The 8,804-nt window shown below is 34.7% G+C and overlaps 1 non-coding gene across 1 annotated transcript; it reads right to left on the reverse strand.

Moving 5' to 3' along the window:
• Positions 1 to 8,548: 8,548 nt before the first annotated feature.
• On the reverse strand, positions 8,549 to 8,677 carry LOC130220159 (small Cajal body-specific RNA 14). The gene has a single exon (XR_008836141.1). It is a non-coding gene; the product is annotated as a small Cajal body-specific RNA 14 (non-coding RNA).
• Positions 8,678 to 8,804: the final 127 nt, after the last annotated feature.

The raw sequence follows: 8,804 nt of genomic DNA on the forward strand, positions 1-8,804 counted from the left end.
AATGAGAAAACAGTGGGCGTGGCTTGATTTTCCTACTGCGAGCTGATTGGATGTAAAGTAGGCATTTCATTAAGAAAGATCAGGAAAAGAATTTGGGGAGAGTTATCACAATCTAACAGACTCCTCCTCCTCACCATTTCTGTTTGTTAACAAAACTGACAGCTGGAGGGGCGTGGTTAAGCATGTTAGCCACGCCCAATACCTCAGACAGACCTAATCTAAGAATTTAACTCAGGGGTCGGGAACCTTTTTTCAGCAAAGAGCCATTTCTGATGTTCTTTTATCAAATGCATTTATTTAAAGAGCCATTGGGGGTGTGTGCATTTAACAAAACCTCGTCCATGCACAATAAGCAAATATTACGCATCACAATGTATTAAGAAAGGACAAATTATAGATTTTTTTTTCCTTTTTGTCAGCCACTCATGAGTGTTGCTTGAATTTACATGCGTGAGGTTACCATAGAAATGTAAATTGCTCGCCCTTTATTTGTGTCATGATTCGAGTTAAACCACAGCGCCACACATGCGTTAATTGAAACTAATTGAGTCCATATTCATTTTGCTGTAAAAATACAATATAAAGGGAATTGTAATTGTATTTTCAATAGAAATAAGATTTCTAGTGACAGTTATTAATTTTTTTAACTTTATAATATTACTGAAGAGAGACAGCTGGAGAGCCATATATTTTTTCATCAAAGAGCCACATGTTGCTCCCGAGCCATAGGTTCCCCAGCCCTGATTTAACTGAAAACAAACAGGAAGTGCATCCTCAGACTTTAATTTTAGATTACAAGGGCAAACTATTGTTTTTTTCTTAATGACATGCACAGATGAATTATTCACCACAAAACTAGCAAAGAGAGCTAACAAAATCAATATGGTTAGTTTTTATTGAATGTGTACTTAATTTCTGATAGCTCAGTTAAACTACTGATTCTGTTTTATTATTAGCATGACCAAGATTTTCACTGGCTACAGATAAAGAGTGTGTTAGGCTAGTATTTCTCTGAATGCAACATCTCATTTTTGCAGGTATGCAAGAAATCAGTCAAGCAACAAACAGAAAATATCTCATATAATGTTTGATCACACTGCTTCATATTTTTTATGGAAACTGATCTTTTTTTTTTAACTGGATTCTTAATAAAAAAAATTGTAACTGAACTATTAACTATAGGGCAGATGCAGAAGGACTTTTCATTTTCAGTAACTCAGTTAAAGTGCTTTCGGTAACTAGTATGTCGTTTTAAAATCGCCACATTTAAGGGCTGTTTTCTTTAAAAATTCAATGATCTTCACTGCCTGATTGATATATGATATGAGGTGGGTCTCAGAATGTACAAGAAGCACTGCATTAAATTACATTTTCTTTAAATTATGTCTTTAAAATATGAAAAATGTTACAACCCTATGTTTCTCTTGTCTCATCTGTCTTTTCTGTTTTGCTTAGAACACTTCTTATTGGCCACTTCCAGCTTGCTTGTTCCTGATTGGCCTACAGTGTTTTAAAAAGCCATGACACTACTTCCTTGGCAGCCATCTTGTTTTTGGTCACTTGCTTTGTGTTTGTTGATTCGTTTGTATGTGGTATAGGCCAGAGTTGTATGTGTTAAGTCTGAATATTAAGATTTGAGATTGAGATTGAGTACTTTTTGTTTTGTGTGACTACTGAGATTCTATTGAGATTTGTGAGTACTTTTTGTGTTAGTGTTTGTTTTGTTTATGATACTTTGTTCCACTGGCTTGTTTGACATTTGTTGCCTGCTGACATTGATTTTTGGATTGTCCTTTAAATATGATTGCCTGTTTTGTAAATAGTTTGTAAATAGTATATATATTGGGATAGTAAGGAGTTTGACGCCATTTTCTTTGTAAAACCTTTTTGACCTCTGTTTTTGTGTTAGGTAGTTAGGGTAGTGAATTGTACTTTCTTTTCTTTTCTTTTTGATCAGGTAAGTTAGAGATTTAACAAAGGAATTTTTTGTTTGTTATTTTGGCCTTGTCAGCTCCCGAATTCAAACCCCAATAAATCTTTGACTTCACTTTCGTTGTCTTGTCTTTCATGTTGTGCACCATCCCTAGACGGTGCGTAACAAAAAAAAGAAAATATTTCAATGAAAAAAAAATTAAAACTATTTTTACTTCAGTATATTCAATGGAGTTTCTGGGCTAGCCTGCTGATCTCGACAGAGTGTGAATGTAAACAGCTTTTCAACTCATTTTACACTTGAACTAAATGAATGCTTAATTTTTATTTAACTGATTATTGTTAATTACATTACAACATTGATGCTGTATAAGGAACCGTATAACATTTAAAAAAGTAACATTAACCTTTCACCACCTGAAGTTTATCAGCAGGGGAAAAAAAACACTAGCTGTGCATATAGCCTATTGTAACTTCATAAATGTCCTCACTGTCTCTCTTAACCGATTTAATGTGAATGGTAGTGTGTGAGATGGAATGATGCAGAAAGAGCATTACCCGCTGGAGCTGCAGGCCACAGAGAAAACCTCCTGAAACTGAACTCTGGGAGGGTTTTGGAAGCGGCTGAAGATGGGAGACTCCTTATAAATGGTGGTCAAAGGAGAACTGCTCTCACTGCCGGAGGTGGAGAAGGTCATGACAGCTAGACAGATAAACAGTGGAGATGCATCATAATGACAAATCTGGCGGAAACCGAAATAATTCTGGATGCATTTGGCTGAAAACAAAATAAAGGGAAAAACACACACACACACACACACACACACTCACTCACTCAAGTTAAAATGGTTATTGCGTCACACGCCTTCCCCTTTCCAGAAGTCTGTAAAATGGCTGCTCAGTGCCTTGCTACAGGCGTTCAAAAAAAGATGCCACTACCGTTGATAACCGTACAACAATATAGCATATTGTTATGTGACACTGTACAACAACTAATATATTTTTATGTTACTGTGAGGGTTGAGGTAGGGGTAAACAGTAATAAAATACTATTTAATGGGTAATTTAATAAATAACATAAATAATTCTCGTTATAATTGTTTTTACATTACCGTGAGGGTAGGCTTTAGGGTTGGGGTAGAGGTAGGTGTTCATAAAATGCTATTTAATGGGTAATTAAATTAATTATATGAATAATACTTGGTATAATTACTGTTTTTACATTACGGTGAGGGTTAGGTTTATGAAACATGTTAATGAAATACAATTATTGGTTAAGTTAATAAATAATTCTTGTTAATTTTTGGCTGCAGCTGTATCCCTTCTACTGCATATCTTGGCAGTATAAGTCCAGCTTGGTGAATTAGCAGACGAACAATACTAAAATTGCCATAACTCAAAAGATGCATCAGTCAACATTTGAAGTGGATCAGAAAAGGTTTCTCAAAATTGACCTAAGACAAGAATGAGTGATGCTCAATAGGAAAACTCTGACGAAAGGTTTTGATCCACTTCCTATACTGACTACTGCATATGAATGAATGTGCTGACACTGTGGCTACTTACAGCTTTTAGTGAGAAACTGATCTAAGTCTTTGTTTAAAGACAGGCCTTCAGCATCATCTTCTACAAACTGAAACATGGATGCGATCATCACCTGCGACAGAAAGACAGTGAAAGATGGAGAAAATCCACCGAGGTCACAGGCCGTCGGTCAGTATTAAACCCTCACCTCTGTCTTTGTGTCCAAGGGTGGCAGGTTGTGCTTTTTAAAACCACAATAACACAGCACAATCACCACCTGCACGCATACAAAACACAGGATTTGATTTACCTTTACTGCAAGCGTACATTCAGAAGTGCTTTATTAACACTATTTTATACAGGATAATTTGAAAACATGCACTAAGTTCCTAAGGTATTGTCTCTCTCTAATATTATACAGTACACATATAAACAGACACATTCCACATCCCAAATAGCTTTTTCAGCACTGTGAAAACTGTTTTATGCAGAGTTTGATAACATGCACTAGGTTCCTAAGGTATTTTCTCTTATTTTCTTTTATTATATAAGGTATATTCCCTTATTTTATCTTTTTTTTTTTAGTAGACAACAAAATATCTTCTTGTTTGCATTGCTGCATTGATTTTAAAATGGATATACATTTTCAAACCACTAATAATTTATGATTTTCAATTTTACCGTAGTTAGAGAAGCATGAACATGAGAAACGTGACAAAAGTCTTGTCAAATGTAATGTAACGGTTTTAAATAAACTACTAAATTAATCCAATAAAATTACAATTTAAAAAATTATTCACAAAAAACTTAACATATACAAATTTGTAATATTAATAATTAAATTTTTAATGTTTTATTACCATTTTTTATTTATTACAAGCATTATTGACTATCTTTAAAAAATACAAGCATCTAATTAACAGCAAAAATAAACAGAAAAAAAAGAAAAACACAAACCTTCGCAAGCTGAATCTCCAGCTCGATTCCCTTACTGATTTTCTGTAACAGAAGGGATGCTTGACTCGGGATGAAGTTAAAGTCATCTGTATGTGGAGGGAAGTAAACCGGTTATAGGTTAGGTTAGTATTTTAACCCCTAAACTGCCGCTCCCACTTTTTGAGCATGTACATTAAAATGACATGTTCTTAACGTGACTTAAATTGTAAATCTTCAACACACTGGTACAGAGGTTTAAGCTTGGTCTCGTTTAAAAGACACTTGTCATAATGTAGCTGAAGTGAAAAAAAGTAAAAAGTTATTAGGGTTTCTAACAACTTGATTTTGCAATTTTATGTGGATTGCTGTAGCAAAGTAATGCTTTTTAGCTTGTTTTAAATGTTTAGTTTTATTTTAAACTGTGTTTTGTTTTATTTTTGACTGTAAAATGATTAAATTAAATTAATATCAGATGGCAGCATTAACAACAACGACCTGTAGCCTCTCTCTGTATAAAGAGAACAATCACAACAACAACAATAATAATAATAACAATAATGTTTGTTTCATTTATTTACAAAAGGCATGATGCTTTAGTTTTTTGGGAAACTGGGTTATGCACAAATTAATAAAACCCCTTACATTAATGTAAACCCCTTACAGTTTTGAATGAGGTCTTGCACGCATCTGTATAACAAAAATATACGTTTCATTAAGCCTGTAATGAAAGTAATCACAGAGCCCACCTTGTGCACTTGTAATGATGTTTTACAGCCTCCATTCAAAATAATTTGAATGTCAAATAAGATATATAGCTTACATTTAAGCAAATAATAATATAAATTAAATAATATGCAGTTTAACACTTTAGTTGATGTAAGCTAGTAAAATTTGCATATAGTGCAGGATTTGAGGATCACATCCTTTTAGCGGAGATGTATTTATCTGGTCAAATGTAAATGGATCCATTATCAAAACTCATAAAAAAAATTAGGGATGTCCTGATACCACATTTTAACTTCCAATACGATACCGATATTGCAGCCTTCAGTACGAACCGATACCGATATAAATCCGATATCAGCACAAATCATGAATACTTTACTGTTACCCATTTCATTGAGTGGAATGTTTGAACGGCTAGAGGAAACTGAGAACAAAAGTCAGCAACAGCAAGTATGGAAAAATTTTTACCAATTTATTGAATATTGGTTGCATAAATATGAACCTTTAACATAATCTTTATTCTTTAATACTTTTTTATATATTCTTAAGACCCTGAAAAATATCTAAAATAAACAAAAATATATTTTTTAAAGTGCAAAATACTAATCAAAGGTCACTTCAGTTATTTATTTTTTACCATCAGCAAATGGTAGAAACAGCTGAGAGCAGGAACATAAGAAAAATATATATTGTTAAAGATTGAGTGTCCAACGTTTCAATTTCACATACAGCTTCTTGATGAATTGTTGATCCAGTTTCAGGCTGAAAAATATCTTTCACACTGGGCAGCAGAAATAGGGAGTTACTGTTATAAGTTATTGTTAAGTTAATAAAAATGTGCAGTATGGTTAGTACAAACATTTACATGATCAGATCTATTTAATCTGTGTTTGTATCGTAAGAAGATTAAAGATTATGGCTGTATCAATGTTCGAAACCTTATTAATTTTATAATAATATATATTGCACATATTATCTTTAACATAAATACACTTGCAGTAGCTGGATTGACACACACCTTTTCTCCACAGCACATAACATAATGAGACTTTTAAGAATAGTTTTATTTATCAAAATTCATTTTATTTGCATAATATATTGCACAGATTCCACCCTACATCCCACATGGGAAAAGTATGACAATGTAAATAAAGACAGAACTGCAAACTCATGTGCAAAGCTGACACTGTTTATCGGAGCACTTTATCTTTCTGGGCTTTTTAAAGAAGGGTTAAATATGGGAACACCTCGAAATAAATTTGCCTTCTGCCCGAAAGTAATACCATTCTTTCTTTTAAACTGTAATGGCCCTCAAAAACAGAATGATGTCTTATTCTTATTTAACAGACAATTAAAACAACAAAGATGTTTAGCATTTAACACCTTTTACATGACACGGTTTCTTTTCAGAAATCCACTCTTTCACTCCTACTATCCATGTGCACCACTGACAGGTCAAATCTCTCTCTCTAGTCCTAGTCTTGGTGCTGCTGAGAGATTGAGAAGCACCGGCCAACCCTGGAAGCACCACGACATGCCATGACCGAATTGAGGCTTGCGCGATGTGCGCTACGTCGCCATTTGGTGCCTTGCCTTGCTTAGCAGCGTATACAAAACAATGTAAAGATCGCTTGACATGAAGTAAATAAACTAGTAACGTTAGACATGTGCCATTGTTGATAGAGTCAGCGTGTGCTACCATCACAATAGATTTCTATCGTAATACACCATAACTTAGTGTGAAGAGTTAAATCTTAAAGGGACTTTGCTAGCAAGCAGTGTTGTGATTAGGTGGGCTTTGCACGCTGGCTGCTCTGGACACTGCTGGATATAATAGCTGTAACGGAGTTAAGAGCGCATCGGACTGCTTATATCGGAGATTTTTAACACAGTCCGATATAGTTTTTTGGACTGATATCAGACCTATTTCATAGTGCATTTTACAAAGCCTGTTTTACTCTAAAATTGGCAGATCCTAAAAACTAAATATTTGAACATATTATATTCCAAATTTAAAGTTGATAACTCAAAAAATGAGCTTTCAGTAGTACATAGTTTGGTTGCAGTACCAGACATCACCACCGGATGAACTTCAGTTTCCACTGGTGACCATATTCAATTCAATTCATCTTTATTTCTATATCACTTTTACAATGTAGATTGTGCCAAAGCAGCTTAACAAAATTGAATGTTCTAGTAAATCAAAACTGTGTGAGTCCAGTTTTCAGAGTTGAAGTTCAGTGTGGTTTAAATTTCACTACTGAAAGTCCGAAGAGCAAATCCATCACTGAGAAGCTCCACAAGTCCCAATATAAGGAGGCCCTGAGGTGACCAGGTGTAAACAGGCCATAAGCATCTCAATAAACCATTTTCCCCATTTCACATTGCGGTGTCCAGTTTGATAACTCCTAGATAACCACCATAGATAACCCAGCCAACTGTATATTTACTACAGATACAGTTAAATGGGGACTACGACTATTTTCTGATGTCTGCATTCAAGTTGAGACATCATCAAAAAAAATAAAATTTAAAAAATAAACACAAATCAGCCAGATTTCAGCTTGAACTGAGAAAAAGGGATTTTAAATGGAGTGTATTGCGGTCTTTACTGCAAATGAAGTTGCTATGTACTTGTCAGCATTTGTCAAATAAAGATTTCAGGTGCTTACATGGGTGCTGAACATTTTATTTGAACTGAGGGTGTTTTAGTGTGGTTGTTTACAGTGAACAGCAGTTGATTCACAAATGCATTCATATAATTCACGTTCTACTGCTCAGTTCTCCGCCATGTTTAAGGGTATTTTAATATAATATTAAAGTCTATTAATATGATATTAGGTGTATATAATATTGAAATGGAATGAAATAATAACTGTTGTATGCGATTCTTACTTATAACGTTGTCCTAAAGCAGTGGTGCTCGTATGAAGAGCCAAAATCCAAATATCATTGAGAGCCGTGGGGCGAAGGCGAGTACACCAAACTATATTACTTAAGTTGACATGGGTAATTTCCTAATTTTTTTCATAATATCTCAAAATAAATATTACATTTTAACTTTTTCAATTATAACTTATTGCAATAAAAACAATTACATTTATAATCCAGCTAAGTTCATTGCTGAATACACTAGTCATGCAGAATCTGCCTTTAACTTGATTTGCTCACCAAAGATAAACTGATTATTTTGCACCACTTAAATTGAAACATTTAGTTTCAGTTGGCTTTTAACAATAAAACAAAACAAACATACAAAGGGTTCCATAAAATTTGAAATAAAAATCTCAAAACCAGCCCCATCATTCTCCCTCTCTTCTCAGATGGGCCAAATCTAAGGTTACCCTGGGGCCAATGTTTGAGCATCTCTGCTCTAAAATGACCATGTGTAAACAGGCCCCAAGCTTCAATGGGATTAAATTTAGAGGTAAATGTGTGGAACCATCGCACAGGGAGCCCGAGGACTCTACAGGCCCTGTCGGCAGGAACCAGTATCACTCTGTGTGGCGTCCAGGACTGCAGCACTGCTCCAATCTACAGACACACTGGGACTAACCACATACTCCACATTTACTGCTCTGAGCCGGAATCAAACCCACAACCTTCAGAATCACAGTCCAACTCTTTACCCACTGAGCCATCAACACTCAAGAATGGTTTGGCGAGATAGTTTATCACTCACCCTG

This window comes from Danio aesculapii, unplaced genomic scaffold, assembly GCF_903798145.1.
Source record: "Danio aesculapii unplaced genomic scaffold, fDanAes4.1, whole genome shotgun sequence".
NCBI classification, from domain to species: Eukaryota; Metazoa; Chordata; class Actinopteri; order Cypriniformes; family Danionidae; genus Danio; species Danio aesculapii.